Genomic DNA, 25,229 nt, shown 5'->3' on the forward strand with positions numbered 1-25,229 from the left:
TTTTGCATTCGACAGGAACCCTGGTTTGGTTTTGTTTAAGGAAATCTATGTGCTTTAAGCCTAGGGGAAGTTTCAGCTCTCTTTTAAGTCTTTATTTTGCTCCAAAATATCTCCCTCCAAAATATCACCCAAAGTTGGCATTTTGCCACTGAATTTCAGCTGCATGATTCTGGGGAATGCTGGAGAATGTGAGGGGGGCTACATATATTCTTGTTTATTCTTGTTTTAGTGACTGGGGAAATCAGAAGTTCACTAAGGCTGCTTTATCCAAGAGGAAATGCTTTCCCACAGCCCAGAACACCTCTGAATTAAAGTCTATCACCATTGTACTGGCTCTGGTGACTAAATAAGTTGCATGAAGGCTCAGGTATTGATAATAACAAAGATACCAATTGTACAAAGGTGGTAATGAGATGTGGCATGGGGCCAGGCTACCTGAAGGACCGCCTCGCCTCCACGATCTCTACCCGTCCCACCCGATCTCACAGAGAGGGCATGCTTCGGATCCCCGCGATAAAAGAACTCCGATTAGCGGGGTCCAGAAGGCGGGCCTTCTCTGCTGTGGCCCCTGCCCTTTGGAACATCTTGCCCCCGGAGGTGAGGCAGGCCCCCTCACTCCAGGCCTTTCGGAGGGACTTAAAGACATGGCTCTGCTATCTGGCCTGGGGCAGGGAGGGAAGAAATCAGAATTGGGGTTGGCTGGCCCCTTAGTGGTATGCTGTGGCCCCAGTGGCCTCTTGGATTTCTTAGCTTTCTTATCTTTTTAATGTTTGGTTTTATAACTTTTAACTGTATTCATGTTTTTTAGTATGTTGTAAGCCGCCCAGAGTCCCCCATTGTGGGGAGATGGGCAGGGACAAATTAAATAAATAAAAATAAATAAAAATAAAATAATGACAGATTCACCACACTGGACTGATTACATCATTTAGTATTTCTATTCTCCATGAACCACTGTGAGGCTTTGCATATTGTAAAGCAATCTTCCCTAACCTTGTCACAATCTAGGGGGTTGGTTTCCACTCATAGGACCTGTAGGAGCTGTCATGTCAGTTGGAAAATTCTGAGAACTGAAGTCCACACATCTGGAGGACGCCCAGACCTGGAAAGGATATTGTAAGGAAATAATGGTAGGAAAGGAAAGCAAATAGGAAACCTGCATTTCAGAAAATGAAATTTACTTGTCATGCTTTAGAATAGCAAAGAATAATGTAAGAATTATGCCAAATATGTTGTTGTTGTTGTTGTTCAGTCGTTAAGTCGTGTCCGACTCTTCGTGACCCCATGAACCATATCGCGCCAGGCCTTCCTGTCCTTCACTGCCTCCCTGAGTTTGCTCAGTTAAATATACATGTCATTAAAAGGATGACTATTTCAGTTTTTCCATCATGCATATGTCATATGGGGACGCGGTGGCGCAGCGGCTTAATGACGCTGAAAGTTGCCGGCCAGAAATGGCTGACGCTTCGGCGGTTCGAGTCCAGCCTTCGCGTTAAACAGGGTGAGCTCCTGTTTCCTCCCCAGTTCCTGTCAACCCAACAGTTCGAAAACTCACGTGAGTAGATAAATGGGTACTCTCACTCCGGTGGGAGGAAAAATGCTGGCGGTGCCTTGCAAAAGGAGTTGGGAGCAGTTGCCGGTAAGCGCGAAAAACCGCGCGCGCCCGAAAAAGGGCGCGAAGCAACGGAAACCCCGCCTCCTGCGCTCGCCAGCTGGGCTCTGCCCTAGGAAGGAGGCTCTGGCTAACCACTTCCGAAAACAGTTGCCTTGAAAACTGCAAGGACTCGTCCAAGCAGTCACTGCAGGGTCAGCAATGACTGAGCGCAGACAAAAAAAAAAAAAATGTCATATAGGGCGGTTGTTGTGGGGAAATATAGGAAGAGAGAGGGTGGTATCTACACTGCCCTGAGCTCCTGAAAGAAAAGTGAGATATAAATCTAACCAGTAAACATTTATCATTATGCAGCTAAAGTTACAGAGTAAAATACTACATTTTCAACTACAACCACAGCAAGAATATTCTAGTCAAGTCATGCAGACTGTTTTGAGGAGCAGTCCTTCCAAGAATCATTGCTTCCATGTTACCCCCTTTTCTAAATCTGCCATATTAAATATCCTGAAGTAATCACCTTAATACTGTTTTAGTACATCTCTTTTTTTAAAAATAATTTTTATTGAGAAATTTTACTTGAATAAAAGAAAAATAAAAAATATATATAAAAGAAGGAAAGAAGAAAAGCATAAGAAAAGAAAAAGTGCAGGAAACAATACAGTAAAAGGAAAAGAAAGAAAAAAGAGATAATTAAAGAAGTGACTTCCGACCTTCATTACAGCAGTTACAATCAAAATTATTATCCCTCCTCCCTCTTAAACATAAACCATAATCCTTTTGTCCCCTTATCCAACACTTTTCCAATCATCCAGTCTAAAAATCACCATTTTAGCTCTTTCCATTTTCAGCAAAAAGTCCATAAAAGGTTCAGTATTCTGCAAAAGTACTTGTTATTTTATCTTCCATTGTGGGTACAATATGTCTCCATTTTATACACATATAATAGTCTTGCTGGCTGATGAAATAGTATCCTCTTCTATGAATTTATCATCATAAACAAATCCATTCTTCTGGAGTGGTCCAACAATCCTCCCTTTTATATTTTCACTCCGTTTAGTAATAACCATTTTTTTCTTTATTTCAAATTTGTAATCCATAAAAGGTGAGTAAAAAACAAAAATTAAATAAAAGAGAGGATTTTTTCCTCCCGTAACACTTTAGTCCCTTTCAGCAATCCGTACTTCTGTAATCACATGGTCCTCTCAGAACTTTGTTTCCCTTTTTTTTCCTACTTATCTCCTTATTTAACCCAATCAGCCAATCAGCTCCCTTAACAAATTTAAACATTCTTCTTTCCCACGGAGCTATATATTATCTCTTTATTTAATTCAAAAAAATACTTTAAATGAGGCAATATTCCAAATTTAACTGTCCCTTTAGTCCGTTTTTTAACTTTCTTACTCCAAAATCCTGATAAGCTTTTTGCATTTAATTCTTTTCAAACCTTTGTAACAGGTTCCTTCCTTTTTACTTTAGTCTTTCCCAGATTGAAGGTACCCTCACCCAGGTAGCATTAGGTGCCCTGCTGCTCTAAAGATTTCTTTATACTTTAAATTTGCTCCATTTAAATGTGGTTTAGAAATTAGAACTGGCAGACCCGGTGTCCTTTACAGAGTTTTGTGCGAAGTCTTCTCCTGCAGCTCCCGGCACTCTACTCACAGGTGGCCGGCAGAGTCTCTCCAGACCCTATGGGCTTCCTCGTGGGGAGCTGCCCCCCTGGAGCTCATGTGGGTGATCTCAGGGCTTCTCTTTGTCTGGAGAAGCTCCGTTAGAATAGAATAGAATAGAATAGAATAGAATAGAATAGAATAGAATAGAATAGAATAGAATAGAATAGAATAGAAATCTTTATTGTCATTATACTACTTGTACAACGAAATTAAATGCCACCCCAGTGCAGCTTTAAAAATATAAAAACCATAGAACATAGAACACAGCTCAGGTATATTGCCCGGCTGTCGGCCTTTGTCTCTGCGTCATCCCCACTGTTTCACGGAGACGTGCTAGTCTGCCATGTTTTCACCCGGAAGCCCATGTTTTTAGTAAATCTCAAAAGAGAAAGCATGAAAGAAAGAAATGAAATTTTAAATACTTCAGGAGTTGGGTGGTATCCAACTGGTGTCTCCTCAGCTGATAAAAGTTTCCTTGCTCTAGGAAGAGACCCCCATCAACAAAACGAGAGAAATTTTAAACTTTCTCTCACACACCCCAATACTGTTGCTCCTGAAGGGCATTATTTTGATACACAATTTTATAATCTATATATACACAATTTTATATATATATATATGCTTCACATAATGTATAACCATACCTGTAACAGTGCACTTTATTTTATTTCTAAAGGGTTAACTTGCTTTTGTTTTGTAAAGAGCACTGGTTTCTTCCCCCCTTATTTCTTTGCTGAATGCCCGATTGTCTTTGAATAAGCAATTAGCCAAGTACAAGCTGTTTGTTGTACCAAGCTTTTTGCAACAGTTGTGAGGCCCTGCATTCTAGAGAGAGATAAGAAGAATCTTGTATGCCATTCCCTTGGTAACCAGAAGAAAAAGTTACAGTTAAGTTTACCTTCCTAAGAACCACCTTTCACTTGCTCAGACCGTCCCAAAAATCCCTTGTATGGGTATGAGGGGATGTACTATCTGATTACAGATTTAAATGTCTATAAAGCCTCTGATGTTTGTTTTGTGAGGTGTGGTTCCATCAACATCTCTTGTTAATGTGTTGATTGGGGTCACCCAGCTGTGTCTTGATCAAACTACATCTGCTATTCATCAGAAATCTCATCTCAAGTCTTCTTATTGGCATTTTACTGAAACTTGGGAAATAAAAGTGCCATACACTCCCAAGACGGTTTCGGAGTGTGGGGTCACTATTCGGAAAACTATGAAAGGTAGGACTCCAGGGAAAAGGCACTGCTGGAAATCACCCCCCTCTCTTTGGTAATCAAGGAAGAGTGAAAGCCAGCATAATGTAGTGGTACAGAGGAGTTCAGAGACCCAGGTTCTATTCTTCCCTCAGTCACAAGGTTGTTATGGGGAAACACAGGAGGACGGAGCAGTTTACCTATCACCTAGAGCTCCTCTACAAAAGGTGGGTTATAAATCCAGCAAATAAGTAAATAAGGAAGCCTTGGCTGGATCAATGAGCCTTCCCAACAGCAGGAATTTTCCTTCCTGTCTTTCTATAAAGTATGTGTGTTTTAAGTAGAGAACACGGGCTTTCAGTAAAGAACAATCTTCTCATCCTGTTTTAAAATGTCAACAAAAGCAATGATATTCTGCTGTCAATTCTTTTTTTAAAAAAATCTCTCTAGCAAGCCTAGAATTCATTGGAAAAAATAGAAACCCAGGTTTATACAATCAGTGAATAATTGCTGGCACATTAACTTTTAGAGATTACTTTTCTTCCTCCTACTTGCTGAAATCCAGCTCTGGTCTACATCAAGCTTGGTCCCAAGTGTCCTTCTGCTTTGATTAATCTCTTCCAATATTCCCACTGTCAGAAGCCCATTCTTACAGCATGGAAAGCAGTAAGAAAAAACAGAATTATTGCTCAGCACTTAATTGTATATTAACATCACATTCAGCTGCTTGGACTTCAGAAGGAAAATCCCCCAAATTCAAGAGAAGATTCTTCTCCCATCTCATATTCCTCTATTTGCATACTGTCCAATAGGGATATGACATCTTAACACTGACAATTTATTTAACTTTTAATTTTCTGTTTAATATAATCCTATACCTTTTTGCATTCATATTTAACTGCCTTGAACCTTTTTGTTCACCATGTATCATGCTGATTTTCTAACACTGAACTTACACTATCATGTCAGCAGAACATATTCTCAGTCGCAGAGAAATATGAAAACACCATTTTTTCAAATAGACTTATCTGGAAATAAAAGCTTGCTTTAATCTATCTATCTGCATGCTATCTTGATTACTGAAATAACTTGATAGAGTTAATGTCCTGCATCTCTTTTTTAATCACTATTTTTTTAAATCATTATTAGCTTACCTTAAAAAAATTGCCTGATACAAAAAGTAGACCTCAGTTAATTATCTTTTTAAATTCAAAACAAGAAGCTGATTTTTTAAAATTCAAAATAGAAAGAAATAAGTGGGCTTTTTTGATGGTCTCCCATCCAGTACTAATTGTAAGGGTTCATATTTGAATCAGAAGAGATACTTTGGAACCCAGGAGTATGTGAATGCAGGCAGCACTTCTGCAATTCATTAAAACAGCTTCTTTTTCCAGATTGCACAGCGGCGGCTGCAGGCTTCTTCCCCTGTAGCCACACCATGCTAGAAACAGACAAAGCTGCTTTGACAAGTTGCTGTGTACATCCTCCCATGCATTTTGAAACCCTTCTTCCAAATTCCGTCTAAGCATTGCATACTCCTATTAACTATGCCTGACCCTGCTTAGCTTTCTGAAATCAGCTAAGAGATCATGCTGCCACCTAGCTGGACATTTAAAGGTGTAGTGCAAAACGAAGATACAGTGGTACCTCGGGTCACAAACGCTTCTGTTCATGAACAATTCGGGTCACGCATGGGGGAAAAATTTTGGATACGGAATTGATTTAGAGAAGTGGCAAAAATTATGGTCTCAAAACTATAAAATGACAATGTCAACTGCATATAAAGAAAATCTGTATAAGATGTCTTATAGGTGGCATTTACCTCCAGCAAGGATTGCGAGAATGTACAAGAACAAGTCTGATAAATGTTGGAAGTGTCATCAGAAGCCCGGTACATATTACCATATGTGGTGGACATGCCCGGAAGCTAAAAGATATTGGATTAAAATCCACACATGGTTGGAAAAAATGATAAAACAACATATAGACTTTAAACCAGAGATATTCCTATTAGGAATTATACCTGAAACATATAGTAAAGAACTGAAATATTTGATTGTAAATGTTCTGACAGCGGCTAGAATTGTATTTGCTAAAAATTGGAAAAATGAAAAAGTACCTATGCAGGAGGAAGTCATTAAGAAAATTATGGAATGTGCAGAGATGAGTAAATTAACATTTGAAATTAGAGAGCAAGAAGATAAACAATTCTATATGATATGGGATTTGTTTTATCAATGGTTGGATGAAAAGATATAGTAATGTAATAGATCAGCAAATTATATAATAGAAACTTGACAAACTGATATAAATTACCATATATATATATATATATATAATCAATGGATAAAAATGATATAAATCCTATTATGAAAGCTGGTGTTATAGACTAGTAATAAATGAATAATAATTGATAATTGATAAATATATAAATATGTGTTAGATAGATGACATGAGATTTTATATAAATGATGAGTGAAGATTATGAAAGGATGGCACAAATGATTGGTAACTGGCTGACACACGGTTTAAAATGGAAGATGGTTTTTTTTTATGCTTTTTATGTTATTGTTTGTTTGTGTTTGTTGTAAAAAATAAAAAATTTATAAAAAAAAAAAACAATTCGGGTCACGAACAGCACTGTTCGCAAAATTTTGCTTCCGTTCGCAAACTCCGCATCGGGTGATGAACAGGATCTGCGGCCATTTTCCCCGCTGTGACACATGGTCGTGGCTTCCTGTAGGGAGGGGGACTCTCCCTCCAAACAATAACCACCTCCCCACCCGCCTTCCTGTCCTCCACGCCAGAAGTCACCTCAAGCAAGGTCAGTGTTCTCTCTCTTCATACTGTACTGTACTGTACTTTGTTTCATATTTTTATGGTTTTAAAAAAAATACATATGGTTCAGAACGGATTAACTGTATTTACATTGAACCTTATGGGAAAATTCGATTCGGGACGCGACCAAAATCGGTTGGCGACCAAACTCGTAGGGGTCAGAATGGATTAACCGTATTTACATTGAACCTTATGGGAAAATTTGATTTGGGTCGCGACCAGAGTCACGGAACGAATTAAGTTCGTGACCAGAGGTACCACTGTACTAAGTGAAGCCCATCTCTTTCCTAGGTTGTAGGAAGCAGGAAAATTATCTTAATGAGATTATTTGTCCAATAGGATCCCTTTCTTATGTTTTGGCCTACAATTCCCATAATCTTTGGCCACTGACCATTCTCATTCCAACTGACAACAGTTGTAACCATTAGGAATGACCAAAGAAGTTGGAGAATAAATACAAAACCCAAGCACCTTTCACCTTGTGGCCTGTTTACGTGTGCTCCTGATGTGCAACTATAGACATAAGAAGGGCACTCCAGAAATAGGGTCCGCATTGTCACAGCAATCAATTCCCAAGAGTGGTCAGCTAGATGCTTTCCAGTATTTACAGCATGGTATGAAATGTCATTTGGGCTCAAAAAGAAAACCAGAAGAACAAATGTAGTATCAAACTAGTAGCAACAAGACTTTGTAGAAAGCATATACTGAAGCTCATCTGTTTGACTCAAATGAAAATGTGGCTGTGCATATCTAGAATGAAAAGTAGAATTCTAAGAAGGCATTCCCAACATAAGGAAGATGAGGAGAAGATGACAACCAGAAACAGACAAAACCAAAATGAAGTCAAAAGACAATTTAAATTTGCCAATTGCCTTATGACAATGAGGAAAGAGAGTTACAACTGTTCATAAAATGGATCCTTGCAACATATGCCTCTAGTAACATCAATTCCAAAAGTGTGCAGCTTCCTCTGCTTAAAACGCAGTTGATAGAAAAATATGAATATACTTAAGTCACCCCAGAAACTAATTGCTACATAAAATCTGCACAAGTAAACAATTTAGTTCCACATTATGGGGAGGCTACAAAAGTGAAGATTACGCCAAACAAAGCTGACATAGTTGCACACAGGACTTTAACATGCTGATCATATTAAAAACACTGCACAAGAATTTTTTCCACTTCGTAAGAAGCCAGACTGTTTACATGCTTAAGTGGCTAGAGACTTGGCTATTGGCGTGTGGTCTACTTTGCAGCATAACCTCAAGAATAAGAGAAGCAGCATGGAAATCATTTTACTTACAAGTGAGGCCACAATTTGATTATAAAAATTCTCAAGATACGATTTAATGCATGTTCTAAACACACACGCAGAGAGTTGGTGAATAAAAATGATTCAATCGAAGATAAATGAGGCTAGAACAGACAGGAAATCTAACAAACAGTTGGATGATTTAATGATGACAGAAGTCAAGCTAAGATGCTCTTCTGTTGTCCACAAAAAGCAAGTAAGAGATAGAACTTATGCTACATGAAACAATTATCACCATTATAGAACCAATCACTAAGTAACAAATGCTAGAAAAGAACTTTCTCTGAGGATCTTTGAACTCTAGCTAGATTGTGGGAGACAAAAAAAAAAATTGCTGAGACTTTTAAGTGGGATGGAGACACATATCAAGTGGATAATGGCAGCTACTTTCTAGGACAAAATTAGCTGATGTGAATTGTGCTGCTGGAGCTTAAGGCAATTACATTGCCATAAAAAAATAGTAAAATGGGCTAGTTCAAAAAGAAATTGAAACTCCTTTTTGCAATCATTGAGTAAAACAGAAATATGATCTATTTTTCCAATTTACCCCCAGCTTTGAATGTTGGCTTTCAGTAGAAATGTGTTTTTAAATGCTCAACGGAATAAAAGCCATATTCACCAGCAAGCCATTGTAGTCATGATCCTTCAAGTCTTCAAATTAAGCATCCTGTGCATATGATACACTTTCTTTGCTAATCATTCTGCAGAGTCCTCGGTGTTCTCTGAGCTTGGTTGTTTGATTGCAGACGTTTCATTACCCGACTAGGTAACATCATCAGTGCTAGTGAGGGTGGGGTTTGCTCCCTGTTTATATATAGTAGCTTGCTCTGCCAGTGTTGGTGGGGATGTGGTTTTTCTCCTTCGTAGTTCTTTGATTAGGGCATTGTTTTCTGCTTGGTTGTTTGTTTGGTGTTAATCCCTGATTATTTGGGTATTGGCTGCTGGAGAGGATGTGTTCTGGTCTTTTTGTTTCCTTCTTGGCTTTTTTATTGTCTCTTTTGAATGGTGTGTAAATGTGGTTTATCTCTATGTGTCTACTGATGGCTGATTTGGTTTGTCTGAATCCCAAGCTTCCAGGAATTCCCTAGCATTTTTGGATTTAGTTTGGTCTAGGATGCTCAGATTCTGAGTTGAAACTATGGTCGAATCTATCCATGTCTTGTGAGATTAACGAGTTTTCATCATGTCTTCTGATTGCTAGTTGGTGTTCATGGATGCACTCTGCCAGTCTCCTGCCTGTCTGTCCTACATAGTGGCTGTTACAGTCCTTAACGTGTATGTTGTAAATGACTCCTGTTTTTTCTTCCTGGGCTACTGGGTTTTTGGTTTACTTAAAAAGTTTTGGAGGACTTCAGATGGTTTGTGTGCTATGGAGACGCTGTTGATTGTTTCTGAGATTTTTTGATGTATGGCAGTGTTATCCTTTTCATAGGTTGTGTTGGTTGTGCTGTAGTGGGTTGAGTAGTCAGGCACTTTTTGATAAAGTTGTGTAGGTATCCATTTTGTTGGAAGGTGTTGTATAGGCAGTCTACTTCTTTCAAGCTGAAAACAATACCCTAATCAAGGAACTACCAAGGAGAAAAACCACATCCCCACCAACACTGGCAGAGCAAGCTACTATATATAAACAGGGAGCAAACCCCACCCTCACTAGCACTGATGATGTTACCTAGTCAGGTAATGAAACGTCTGCAATCAAATAACCAAGCTCAGAGAGCACCAAGGGCACCACAGTTCAACCCTGAGCTACATATATTCTTTTCTATTGGAATCATTCTGCAGTAATTCATTAATAAATAAAATGTGTCCCTTTTCAAACTCTGTTTTTCAAAGAAAGTATCATTTTGAGTAAGCCTGGGAAACAGCAAATGTAAGAAATGTATTCCCAAGGAACCCTCTGCAATACCAGTGAAGGCTTGCCCAGTCCTTCTGGTTACAGACACTGTTCAAACTTTTCCTGTAACCTCAAAGCACCCCAAAGACTAAATATTTATTTGAGATATTTATGCCTGAAAACAAGCATCTGCATTCGTACAAAGATATTGTTGAATAAATATATGTTACTGGAAGATTTTAAATCTGTCCCCTGGCCTAAGAGCAGATTTCTGTAAACGTTTTGGGTACTTTTCAAATAAGTATGTCATTTACAGATGGCATCTAAGAAAATCGCCATGATATAGATTGTTAACAACACTTGACTGAGGAAAGCATGTTAAATTACCCTAGAATTAGATCCCTGTGATATTATGCCTTTTTCTTCTTTTCTTTGTTCCTTTAAGAGAAACTAATTCAGTCTGCCAGAATGGAAGAATAACCAAAATTCTGTGGTTAACTCTTATCTGATTTTCAAAGGACAAGAATGTCCAGCACCCAAGCAAACATATAACCCTGTTTGTATATATTAAAGTCAAATACTATACTCAATGGAAAACTGTTGGGAAATTTGGTTATTTTCTCAAATTGTGATATGGAGAACAATGCTACCCTCCCACCCACAAACATCCTGCCTAATCTGTTTTTCCTCCCCAGTTCATTCTGTGCACTATAGTCACACACACTCCATTCCCTCCCTTTCTAAAAAGGGGGCCTCCAGTCTCTTAGCTCTTTCATTTTGGGCCCTCTTCCCATTTACTTTCCCAGACTTTTTGCCACCCAGCAAGATGGAGCAAGAACAAACAGGAAAATATGTATTCAGTTTGGCTATATATACTTAAGTACACACACACACACACACACACACACGTACTCAGACATAAACCTAGCATGGATATGTTGCAAAATGCAAGGTTTCTGGTACATTTCATCACTACAAATCAAACCAGCTAACATAAGATGACTTTGGAAGAGATCCTGCATACATTTACATTGTTCAAGAACAGGGGATCATAGATCGTTCCAAAATCTACTGCATTTCACTGCATCCCATGGAGAACCAAGGTAAAAATGCAACATTCTTCTGCCACCCTGAAAACCATACTGATTTTTTTTTTTAATTATCCAGTTCGTAGAAATTAGACGCTGTCACTGTGCTGGCCCAAAAGGTGCTTACTTGAAAGGAATGTATTTATTAACTACATAATTGTGGTAAACATCCATTTAAAAATGCAATCCTAAACACACTTGATTAAAGGAAGGCCCACTGAAACTGTGACCATTAGGCCTTTCCAAATAGCTGCTAGACAGCAAAGCTTGGCTACTAAACCTAGTTACAACTTCCTGTCCTTCCCTGCAGCTGTCGCCATTTCCCATACTATTCCAGATGGTACTCTAGTCTACATGGGTGGTGTTGAGCAGAATGCCAGGAATAGAAGGGATCTTTGAAACTGGGATGTCCACTTTGCTCAGAGGCCTTTCTACAACTGAAAGCCACCATTCTATACAAACTCTTCTTCTGAAAATGCTTCCACCTTACATAGAAGCAAGATCCATTTTTGTACACAGGCATGAAGATTAATGTTTTTTAAAGGAATGATTTATTTTATCCCACTTAGCAAGCCATTTGTCACAAGAAATCCCATTAAAAATCCTTGAATATTAAAAGGTTTCATGTTGCAGTATGAAACAGTATTTCCAAAGTCATCATTAAGATACAGCTAATTGTTAAATAATTCAATACAGGGAAGAATAAAGGGTGAACATGTTTCTTATGTGGAAAAGCCTGTAAGAAAACTCTCTCGAGTATGTGTGTGCATTTTTGTATACCATACACACTATATGTACACACACTGTCTCACTGTATTCAAATTAACTAGCATAAAATTCCCGTTGCTATAGCAACAGAAACTAGAGTCCCCCATGCTTTTTATGGAGTTCTTCTGTGGGCTAAAGGGAACAGACTTCTAAGCCTGTATATAGTAGTAGTAGTAGTAGTAGTAGTAGTAATAAAAAGAAAGGAAGAACTGGAAAAAATCACAAAATATAAAGACCTGCAAATAGAAGTAGAACGACTGTGGCAAAAGAAAGCAAAGATAGTACCAACAGTAATAGATGCCTTGGGTGCAATCCCAAAACATCTGGAGCACCACTTGAAGACCATCAGCACTGACAAAATCACCATCAGTCAATTGCAAAAAGCCGTTTTACTTGGAACAGTTTACATCCTGCGACGATACATTAAACATCATCAAACAACATCTGCTTATCCCAGGTCCTTGGGAAGGACTCAACAGATAGATAAAAATGCCAAATCCAGTCTAAACATCTGGTTGACTGTGTGACCAACCATAATAATAATAAATTGCAGCGGCTTGCTTGCTGAATAAAAACAGAACCATTCAGCAGAACCATTCCCAAATGTCCAGAAATCTTAGATTATGATATCCAGAACACCCAGTTTCTCTGTTTTGCTACTACTGCCTACTACAACTTTGTGTAAACTTAACTACTCAATAAAATGCTACATAGCAAGTCCACACTGCAGACAGAATGTATAACTTTATTGACAAAAGGACAGATTCCCTTTGCAAATGTAATTAGAGCCTATGCAGTAGCAGCAGCAGCAAAAAAGGTAACATCTGTAAAATAAACTTTGCCAAAAGTAATCCATGTAAAAATACGTTGAAAAAATTAGGAATGTCATCAAACTGCTCGACTAACTTTGCCTGGTGGCCCAGACATAACAATGTCAGCTTTGGGCAAGCCTCCCTGGGAAGAACCCAAGACAGACGACACCACAGCTGACAGAAGCATCTCTCTGGCTGCCACTTGTCCAATTAATCTCAGGCTCACAACAAGCAGCCTGGATGAAGACGTACTCTGAGATCCTCTGATCCTAACCTATTTAGGAAAGGGATGGGCGATCCATTCCCTAATGATTGCATGTAGCCCTCAACCTAATTACAAAAATGATTGGCAAGAAATCAGGTCAGATCTCTGGCAGCCTGCTGGGTGAGATCCACAGGAAAAGAGAAAGTCAGGGTGAAGCAGAAAGAGAGGAAAAAAGAAGGGACATGATTAGAAAAATGTGGTGCCAGAAAAAAGAGGGGCCCCACTCGCTTTTCATTCAGCTCCTGCCCACTGTTGGTTTCAACTGGGCCTCCTGGGAATATGCAGTATAGCCCTTCAGATCATTCGTTTAGCTCTCAAAAGAAAATTCTGGGCATTTGAAATAATTACCAACATTGAATTGGATCAGGAAACAGATTGGAAACCAGTATAGCTAAGGAAGAGCTGGCTCCCTCAATCATGATTCTCGGACCTCCATTTTGAATTAATTGAAATTTCCCATTTTTCAAAAATAAATCATCTTTCTAGACCCTCCTTCACATCTCCTGTGTGTTCCCTGCCCAAATCTGCTCTAAAAGTTGGGAGATGGAGCAGAGGCTGCAGAGGGAGGGAACAGTCAGGTCTCCTCCCCCCAATTGTGCAATTGGCAGAGTGAAGTACCACTGAATGAATGATCCCACTACTGTAAAAAAAGTTAGCCTGTTTAAAGATCAGAAGTATTTGGCATTTAATTCGGGAAGTGAAAGTTTAAAAAAAAAAAAAACAGGAACAAAATATTTTAACTGCACTTTCTTCTCCTGCAGGTCTTTCCTCTTGCATTTATAGTTGTATTGAATAACGAGGAAATTGTAAAGATTTTTGTAATTGGAAATTGTAAATTTTGATTATTGTAAATTGCCCCAACCCTGCTGACCTTTTGCAAGACATTAAAAACCTGGCTTTGCTATCTAGCCTGGGGCCCTGATAATACGTATGGGTGAACCCGTTTCATAGTTAATTTAACTGTGGGATGTTATGAGTATTCTCAGCTGCTATTTTATGCTATTTATTCTTGCTTTTTAAATTTTGCTAGTTTTTATTCTGTTTTTATTTCACTTTTAATTGTTAGCTGCCCAGAGTTGTGTATATGAGATGAGTGACCATATAAATGTATTAAATAAATAAGCAAAGAAACTGTAAAGATCTGTATGATATGTGCGTCTCCCCAGAGAACTCAAATATGACAAGCTATTCAAGTTGGTATTAGCTAGCAGCAGCTTGATTCACACAGGCACTAGTTCCTACGGTGGACAGATCAGAGCACCCACCTTACTTACATTCCACTTAGTGTTTTTCTGCTAGTCCCTTCCCGATTTATGAAGATTTAATGAAGTAAACACTGTACCTCTTTGCTTGAAGCCACCCTTTGTCTCCTTGCACCTATGACAACTGTTCATCTTTCCTCTTTTGGCTACTGAATGTCTCTGTGATGCAACTTAAAGGGGTAGGTTGTTTGCTATACAAGCCCATTCATAATTAAATGGAATAATTATGGAACAGTCAAGCTATTGGAATGGCATGGGAAGTTGTTGTTCAGTCGTTAAGTCTTGTCCGACTCTTCGTGACCCCATGAACCATATCGCACCAGGCCCTCCTGTCCTTCACTGCCTTCCTGAGTTTGCTCAGTTTCATGCTCATTGCTTCAGTGATGCTATCTAGGCTCAAATAATTAAATAAATATGTGACCACAGACCAGTGAAATCTGTTCAATAAACAGGTATCATGACTCTAAACATCACCTATTAGGTAAGACAGACACTTCTATATACGCTTGATTGAACTTAGTGATAAATTTTAACTCATAATAGCAATCTGTTTTATGAAACAAGCTTAGAATAAAGCTTAGCAACATGATACTGTAGGGGGTCAGAGAATTTACCAGACCCCCAAATATATTCCCATATCCTAAAAAAAAAAAGTTAAATCAAAGCACGAATCTTGACAAACTTGTGCAACAAAGGTGAAATTTTAAGAGAACTTTTATGACGTTACAGAAATCTCACAAGACTACAGCAATATGACACAAGACTTTGCAAGATCTGACTGGTGTTTGGGGTGAACACCTGGCCATGATGTCTTGCGTTCAAAAGAGAGTGCCATCCGCTGGATTAGAAACAGAAAACTAGGCTAACAAGTGGGTGTCCTACAAAGAATACAGTACTAACTGATGAGGGCCCTCTGCAGGGAACACTGAGAGAAAGTCCTGCTGAACTTAATGGAGTTTTCTAAGCTCTGAGCTCTCTAAATAAAAGATGCACAAGGACGAGCTCATCTTCAGGAACTTCAGTCTGATCAGTGAGACTCATGTTGTACCAGGCAAGAACTATTTCGATAATCAGGAACGTTTGGGGGAGGGCTACTTCTCAATAACTGAAAAAGAAAAAACACGTCTTGAGAAGTGACAGCTAGACACAGAGGTCTGGCAAGTTTCACAGAAACCTAGAACACTCTGCAAAAGAAAGAAGGCAAGTTTCATTTCCATTTACAGTTCATGTGGCATGCCAACAAATATACAGAAGGCGTCAAACGTATCCATAAACCATCTAGGTGGCTTTATTTGATTTCATGCAGCATCAGGAATTATACCATTTGCAGCAGAAGCATTCAGCCGAACAAACTCCAAAGACATTTCCAGAGTACATGTGCTACGCCTTCCTTTCAGATAGATTTTCAGTTCCTTAATTTATTTTTAATAGGCAAGTGCAGCTGAGTAATCTATCACAATGAAGTGGCTTATACAACAGCGATTGCATAACAGGCTTTCCTTCCCCAGCCCAGGGCCTTCGAACTGTGCAGGACCACAGCTCCTGGAATTCCTACCCACAATGGAACACTGCAAGTTGTAGTTCAATACATCTCAAAGTCCCCAGGTTGGGAAAGACTGAATTAGACCTCTGATGGCTTTAGTTAAACTAATAATAATGAAGTAAAATATAGAATGAACTCATGACTGTTAAGAGTCAGCTGATCATTACTCAGCATTACAAAGAGGCTTCCCCATAAGTCATGAATCACAATGCTTGCTATATAAGACAACATCAAATGTGGAAATGAAGCCTGAAAATCTTTTTGCACAGTCATGTTTCGCCTAAGAATTTTTGTTAATGATGTGAAAGAACATCATGATTCTTACAGAAGTAAAACCAAATCCACTTCCTCTCTACACAAATGAATTAATGTAGCTAACCCATGTATGTAGGAAATCAGTCAGGAGAAAATATTAATAACAGAAAGGAAGTCCACATGAAGAAACTGCAAGCTGGGTGTGATTTTCTCCCATTAGTGTCAATTTCTTTCATGACTTTCATGAAGTGATACAGCTACAAAGAAATCACTTGCATTTTCAGCTAACTAAAGGTTTGAACTGGGATAAACTTTGGGTTAACTATGGTTTTTCAAAACAACCCAAGGTTATTAGTTTAGATCTTTATACAATATAAAATGAAAGGGACAAAATTTCCAAATACACAAAAGTTATTTTATGACCTTAATAATATTAATAGCAAGCCACACGAATTTCAATAGATTACAGCTTTCCAGTTCCAGTACTTTCCCATTTCTTATGCTTCTTTAAAATAATGCACAGGCAACATTAACCAGAGTTGGCCCTAATTAAAAAATAATGACAAGCCACAGTTTGTTGAAAATGAAAGCAAAATCTTCTCATTTGCTTCTCACAGGCATGCAGAGATGGAAAGTTGGGGAAAATAGACACGTGAAGGATTTATGCTTATGACTCTAAACTATGATGTAGCTCAGCTTCATATGAAAGTTGGGCTAGTGTGACTTCCTTCTGATGTATTCAATGCAAGATTTATTTTAACTATAAGCTATTTTTAAAACATCATTTAATGAAAGAAGACATTTTTTCATATAGCTATTATTACATAAAACAAACATGAATTATTATTATTGTTGGTCGCATAGTCAGCCAAATGTTTAGACTGGATTTGGCATTTTTACCCATCTATTGAGTCCTTCTCAAGGACCTGGGACAGGCAGATGTTGTTTGATGATGATGATGATTTAGGCACCGCCTGACTCCTGAATGATTTTTCTCCAATGGCTGCCATTTTATTAACCCAATTCTTTTTAAAGAGAATAAATCTGCTTTAGCACAAGATTTTCTTTTTCCAGCTCCCTATTTCAATACAGACATAATCCAGTACTTTGGGGGCTTAAATAAAACCTTGATAAAACACCTTCACCAAAGGCTGCTTCCAAAAAATCAGTCTCCCTCACACACACACACACACACACACACTCAATACACTCACTTCCTAACAGAGTACTGATTTGATAGCCAGGATATAAGCAATTGGTCCATATTCATATGGTCAGACATTTTTAAACATTTACCTCAGCCACATAAGAGCCATCTACACAAACATAGTTCTTACACAGCAAGATGACACTTAAAGTGTTCCTCAACCATACAGAAGATGAGTCCATCTCTTCTGCTATTCTTCTCTAGGGGATCACCATCTAGCATAGAGACTTTCAACTGCTGTCACTGATGGGGGAAGACTTCATGGGGGTCATTCCCTTTTTCTTCTTCTTGAGAGAAAAAAAGAGCACTTGGAGGCCTAGAGTCAAATTTTTCAAAGCAGGCTTGCCAATAGCATAATTTAACCAAGGCCTAAAGATTTTAGATTAGCAGCCATGAACCAGATATATGGGGACTGTTTACAGGGAGACTTGTTTAATCTCAGCTGTATTTCTCAGTGGAAGTGACCCTTTAGCCATCTTGTCCATCCTCCCATGAACAGTTACAAGTTACAAACTGGAAAAAGCAACCAAATTTCATAGGCGGCTTTAAATCTTTGGATCCTGGGAATCTCTCCCCTCAAGGATTAAAGGGAAGCCAAACTAAACTAAAGCAAGATATGTAACCCGATGCCTTTTGGCAGCAGGGGCCTCAAAGACATTTCCACAGTGTCCAGCAGTCTCCCTTGCCCAGGTGACTATTTATTTTAATAAACTAATAACTGGTTGGGTGGGTGGGTAGGTAGACAGACAGACAGACACTAGCATGCTACAAAGTCAAGCACCAACCCCCATACATCTCAGAATGTAAAAAAGGTGGTTCCCTTGTTTTAAAGAGGGCTGATCTGTCCAGAAAAGAGAAAAAAATGAGCTGAAGAGCAACCTGAAGCAACCTGACCAGTTCCCTTCAGGTAAATAAGTGCCTTCACTAACCAGTTATGAAAGAGACAATATGTCTTTCAAAATTCTGGAAATCTCCCAACTGCCCCCAAACTAATGTACACATGTTAGAAAAAGCTATTTTCTTCACAATTCAGAAGGCCCAGTTCAAATCAGACAAACCTGAAAAAATCATTAACTGTAAGGAGTTTTAAGCATGTTAGATATCAGCTCAAGTTACCCGCCAGAAAGACAAAACTGGATTTTGGCAGCTAAGTGATCAAAATACATATGACAGAAAAACTAATACAATCAAACTTGAAAGGAGAAAGGAAAATATAATAGGACAACAGGAAAAGGATGCACTTAGCTTGGTATTTTAAAGGAGCCAGGCTATAATCTTCTACAGTTTGCATGCATCCTGGCTTAACAGAGGGCCAAGCTCACTGATAGGACTCCAAAAGACAGAAAAAACACACTGCCTGGCAAGGGAAGAATTTCTCAGGGGAACAAGTGGGAAATGGGGAAATGATCCGAGTTTTATTAGGAGTCGACTTTAAAGCCTTCAAGAGAATGCCTTAAGGAAGTGCAGAGAACTCAAAAACTTGTTTTTGTGGGAGAGCATTTAATATTTCAGATTTTAATTACTGCTATCATTTTCATCAGAGATCGCAAGAGCGCCTTCTCCGCTTAAGCAAGAGTTTGTTTATTAGGGTGGAAGGGGGCGGGAAGGGAGACTGCCAGTGTCATTTCCTCAAGGGGGCAGCAGAGAGCAGGAAAGCCTCATCAGCTGCACACAGCCCTCTTTTGACAACAGCACAAAGACTTAAGCAGGTGGGGACACCTACCAGAGGAGAAACTGAAGGGAGGGGGAGGCAGAGGAAATGACATGATCTTTAACAGGGGGCCCCAAAGACCCTAGCTGAACAACCTCAAAGACTCACACACAACTGTAAGGTCATTTACTGATGAGGCTAAGAACAAGTCATCATAAGAGGTCTATGCAGCTTTAAAATGAAATTTAGTGATCCCCTGAAATAAACAAAATTGTTTCTCCAGGGGGAAAAAAAAAAGAGGCCAGGGCTATTCCAGATTAAAATGTCTATTTTACATTCCCCATCTTGCTATGGGAGCCCCAGGCCAATCTAATGAACCCAGAAGAGTCCCACTGGATTCAACAGTGCTTATTCTGGAATAAGCACATACAAGATTGCAGCTTCAATCTATATTATTCCAACACTGTTGTTTTTTTAAAAACCGTTGATAGATGTTAACATGTATGTTTTCTAAAATAGAACATTACTCTTTTAGGCATTCCCAATCAGGGCTAATCTATATTTACAGCATTTTAGTAGTACAGTGGTACCTCTACTTACGAACGCCCCTCCTTACGAATTTTTCAAGATACGACCAGCTCCGGCCCCAAAAATTTACCTCTACTTGCAAACTCTGCCTCTACTTACGAACCGGATTCGCACCATTTTCCCTGCTGCCACGCAGTCGCGGCTTCCTGTGGGCGAGATCGTGGTAGCAAGGAGACGTTCGGTGAGGCTTATGGTGTGTTTTGTGGCGTCTGGAAGGTTTTTGTGGTGTTTGGAAGGTTTTTGAGGTTTAAAAATAAAATGCATATGTTTCAGAACTGTTTAGCCATATTTACATTGAACCTTATGGGGGAAATTTACCTCGGGGTGCGACCAAATTCGGAGGGCGGATTAGCCGTATTTACATTGAACCTTATGGGGAAATTTGCCTCATGGTGCGACCAAATTCGGAGGGCAGAACGGATTAACCGTATTTACATTGAACCTTATGGGAAACTTTACCTCGACTTGAGACCAACTCGAGTTGCAACCAGAGTCATGGAACGGATTAAGTTTGTAACTAGAGGTACCACTGTACAACAAAGGACCAGCATGGGTAATAATACCAGTCTCACCTTTGAACATACATTTCTTCATTTCAGAGGGCTCATATTCAACTGAACAGGGTTTATTTAGTTATTAGATTTCTATCCCAATTTTTCTTCAGGAGCTTAAGCTGGGATGCATGGCACTCCCTCCTCCTCTCTTTCTTCACAACAACCATCCTGTAAAGTAGATTGGGCTGAGAGAGAGTGACTGGTCCAAGATGGCTGAGGGTAGGCTAGCAATCTGGGTCTCCCTGCCCCAAATCCATCACCGTAACCACTACATGTTGCCTACTTTGTACCATCCTTCTCTTTGCATCGCATTCCATCCAAGGAGCCACTGAAATGCTTGAATTCAGCCTTTCAGAGAGAGAAAAAAAGTAAAACTTTCCTTGTTGAATGTAGTATTAATTTTCAACCCGAGGTTTGGAGATTATAGCTCAAATGTAGATCAACTACTCCCTCTACAGAAAATATTGCATTACAGCATCAGGAAAGTGTTTTGAAATCCTCTGGGACCTTCTAATAAGATACATGTGCTCTAGTGAAGCAAAGCTATTAAGACCGTAGATGATCTTCTCTTCCTAATATACATTTGAAACCGCTGAGACGTAAATAGACGAATTTTCCAGAGCCTTACAAACAGTTCTGAGTGAAAACATGTTAGATAATATATTACGGAGCAGAATCCATGATTTGCACAGAAAACAAAATCTGAATTTCAGTTTGAAATCAAGCATATTATCAATCAAACTAGCACTGATTTATAATTTGAAACCTATTTGATATACCCACATTCCCTCAACTATTTTGGCAATTCTAAAGTATTCAAAGAAGAAATCCTTCATAAAAAGTTTTGAAAGTGAAATATCAAGATTCAACCAAACATGACTTCATTGGGAGGGAGGGAAGTGGAACCACAGCCAGACCATGCATATCTAGAAAATGTTGACTTTTCTCCATGGGCGAACAGAAGAAAAACTGACACTCTGTTTTGTATAATCTAGTGAATCATAGGGCAACTCCATGCATGTGTATACATACATAAATCCCATTCTGATTAAAAGGGGTTGTTTTCAAATAAACACAGAATTTTAGCACAATATATGGAATCCATATCAGTAAGGATGGAGGTATTCAGAGATACCAAATGATGAAACTATGATTCTCTGTAAAATGTTTATGGATATGTTTTCATTAAATAAAAAGCAGAATTATATTATCTGTATTTTTAAATAAATCACATTTTGTGGAAGCCATACTGAGGGTATACTAAATAAACCTGCCTTTGGAAGTCACTGTTCTGCTTAAACTATCCTGCAGTAAAACTGCCTAAATAAATTGAGATGTTAAGTCTATCAATGTCTGAATTTCTACACTGTACTACAAGTCCACACAAGCTTGCTAATCAACAACTGTAACAACTTCTGGACTCTCAGTACAGAATGGGTAGTCACAAGCCTCCTAAGAAATCAGGACTCCATTCATCAGTCTAACATTCCTTCTTACACCATTCCTCTCATCACATGAGTTGGCCTTATTGTGTATGAGTCAGTGGTCTGCAGGCCACAACATGGTTTGGAGCTCTGTCATAAAATTAGCTCTGCTCTGCTGGGGATCTAAAATAGCAACAGCTGTCTACCCCGACCAGATGTGGTCCTTGGTGGAAATTAAGGTAGCAGCCGATGAATAATACTGAATGTTGACAGAAGATGACTAGACTGTCATACCTTTCTATTGAGAGTGCTGGTAAAAGCCCACAGTTTCAGTACCATGCAGGCAAGGCTTTACTCATTCTAACTAGTGACCCAGAGACACTTGTTAACCATGGAGAAAAAGTCTTGAGGAGCAATTGTTAATTATCATTTAATGTGGATAAGCTCATCTCATAGTTTAAATTACAGTTAGTGGCATATGACACCATTTTCAGTGAGCTGGGAAGAAGTTATTCGGTGTTGCGGATTCAAAAGTACAGAAGGGGATGGAAATTGCTAGAGGTTAAGAGTTTAAGAATGTACTGTATACGTGAAGTTCTGAAAATTCTTTGGGAGCTGCCTAAAACCAAAAAGTTATTTTTTTTCCAAGCACAACTCTTACAGAGTTTTCTTTAGCAAGATGTATTGAGATGGGATTACCAGCAATTGTTCAATTACCAGCAATTGAACAATTTTCCATTTAGAACCAATATATCCCCAAGTACATCAAGGTGGAAACTTTCTGATTTTCTTTCTATAGCCTCCCTGTGAAGCAGCAAAGAGGCGGATCTTCTGAGTGATAAGCTTCCAGTTGCTTCAGCCTCCTGAATCTTCATCAGTCTGGGACCTGGAACTAGATTATCATCTAAAAAATTCATGTAATAATAAATTATTGGTCTCACAGCCAAGCATTTGTTATCTTGCTCCTGTGATAAACATGACTACATTTTTGGGAGTACCTGTCATCATTGCAAAAGTTTTAAATGCATTCAAGTGAGGAAATATAAATGCCGATTGAATTGCTCCACCCCCTATCTTCCAATGACTTAATTGCATGTAATATTTAAGTTAAATGCTTCAAGCCACTAACTACAGCTACTCCACTAAACACAGTGGAACTATTCTGAAATAAACCACTTTGGAAGTTCAAAATCCAAGAATTTCCATACTACAATAATCTTATAATACCAATATCAGTTGTGAGGAAAAGGTAAGCTGTAGTCAGCAAGGGGTAAATGAAAAGCACCATACTCATAGGAAACTCAGTGCTCCCAAGTACTTGCCTTCTTAATACTGTAAGCACAATGGGGCTGGATGCCCTCAGGACTTACTTAACATTTAGTAAAGTCACATAATGGCAGAAAGTATTAATACTCAAAGTCAGTTGCATGCTTCTTCGAGCATCAGGGCTACAGTATGTCTGAACAGCATAAATATGAAGTTTAATATTTAACTCTGAAAGTCCAACAAAAGGGTTAAGATAATAATATCTGCTCTCTCTTTAAAAGCTGCAAAAGGAAACATGAAGAATTGCATACAGCCTTTAGTAAAGTAATACAAATTGACCACCCATTGTGCAATTACTCCCAAGACAATAAAAATCAAGTGTTCTCTGAAAGATTTACACAGCTGACATGGGAAAACTGCACAAGGAGCACAGAGATTTTATTCAAATACCTAAACTTAATTACTATCTTTTCACAGGATATTTTTGCTTGCAAAAACATTACTTGAAAATGACAAAACATTCAGCTACAAGCAAAAATGCCTTTCACATGCTGAAAGGCATGTTCAACTCTTGAGCCTCCACAGGGTGAGCAAGAGGAGGTCAAATGTTAAAAAGCACTCTTCTGCACATGTGTCACACTGTTGCGCGTACTCAGTGTAAATGGTGGAGCTTGTATCATGATGTGACAATGCACTTTTAGTCATTCTGACAAAACCTCAGGCTTCTATGGACATCTCTGAATCAATACAGGTAGTCCTCAGGTTACGACAGCAATTGGGACAAGAATTTCTGTCGCTAAGCAATGCAGTCATAAAGCACAACATCACATGACTGATCCACTCAGCAATGGCAATCACGGCACTCTTCATTGCCGTTGTTAAGCAAGGATCACAGGTCGTTAAGCGAGGACTTCCTTGCAACTTCCTGCCAACTTCCAACAACCAAAGCCAATGGAGAAGCTGGCAGGAAGTTGCAAATCCTAGGCAGCTCGCCAGCGGGCAGGTAAGTGGCCATTGCCAGGTGAAGGAGGGTGCAGGAGAATGCGCGGGTGGCCAGTACAGTGCAAGTGCTGCAGAGCCAGGATGTGAGGGTATGAGAGAGTAAGCAGGTGGCTGCCGTAAGCAGGGGGGTGCTGCGAGTAGCCACCTGCTTACCCTCCTGCGTAGCCAGGCTCTTCAGGGGAAAAAAGCCACAGAAGTGTGAGCAAATAACTAGAGTGACTTGCGACCTTCCCTTCTGGCTTCCCCACTGACTTTGCTTGTGGGAAGCCAGGAGGGAAAGTCACAAATGGCGACCACATGATGCTGCAACCGTTGTAAGTGCGAGCTGGTTGCCAGGTACCCAGATTGTGATCACGTGACCGTGGGGGTGCTGGGACAGCTGGATACTTACAGTTGTAAGTATCACTTGTTCAGCCCCATCATAACTTCGAACGGTTGCTGAACAAGTGGTTGCTAACCGAGCACTACCCGTACATGCAAGACTTCTTTTATATTTTCAGCAAGAACAATGCAAAAAAAAAAAAAAAAGAGTGACATTGGAATCAAAGGATTTTTTCTTTCCTATCTAAACACGAGAAAGAAGCAGAAGTATATAAACTGTTATAGAAACAATCATTTATAACACTACATGATTTTTTTGTCAAACCTCAAGGCCTCTACCATTTGTTTTATCAAATAAAAATAAGCTTCTTATCCATTTAAAATTGAGAATAGGTTGAGATTATTTCAGCACTCAGCACGAAGTCTTTGTAGAATAGTTTGCAGAACAGTTTTACTGCCTATCATATCTCCACTCATGGTTGTTTGGATCCAGTCCATTAATATATTTTACCAATAGCTGACTGAACAGTCAGCACGATAAATTTTATTCTTTGGCTGGTCACAAACATAGTTTGTTTTTATGATAAGTTTCAGTCATAAGCCTTTCCTTGAATTTATACATACCCACTCCATCTTAGATAGCCATATAATTAGCGGGCTGGACTGTCATTTGTTATGCTAACCTGACACCAAAGGGATACATATTAGAATCAGACAGAAGTGCATTTCAATGTAAGCAAAAAAATCTCCTGTTAAAGCAA

At 39.1% G+C, this 25,229-nt stretch overlaps 1 protein-coding gene across 1 annotated transcript in view; it reads right to left on the minus strand.

The window, feature by feature from the left end:
• The window catches only part of SLX4IP (SLX4 interacting protein), a 92,687-nt gene that overhangs the window by 52,710 nt on the left and 14,748 nt on the right, over positions 1 to 25,229 (minus strand). The gene's annotated exons all lie outside the window — the stretch shown is intronic.

This window comes from Python bivittatus, unplaced genomic scaffold (assembly GCF_059951505.1).
Source record: "Python bivittatus isolate LINGU-HERP-01145 unplaced genomic scaffold, Pbiv_v1 ctg000020_np1212, whole genome shotgun sequence".
In the NCBI taxonomy this organism is placed as follows: Eukaryota; Metazoa; Chordata; class Lepidosauria; order Squamata; family Pythonidae; genus Python; species Python bivittatus.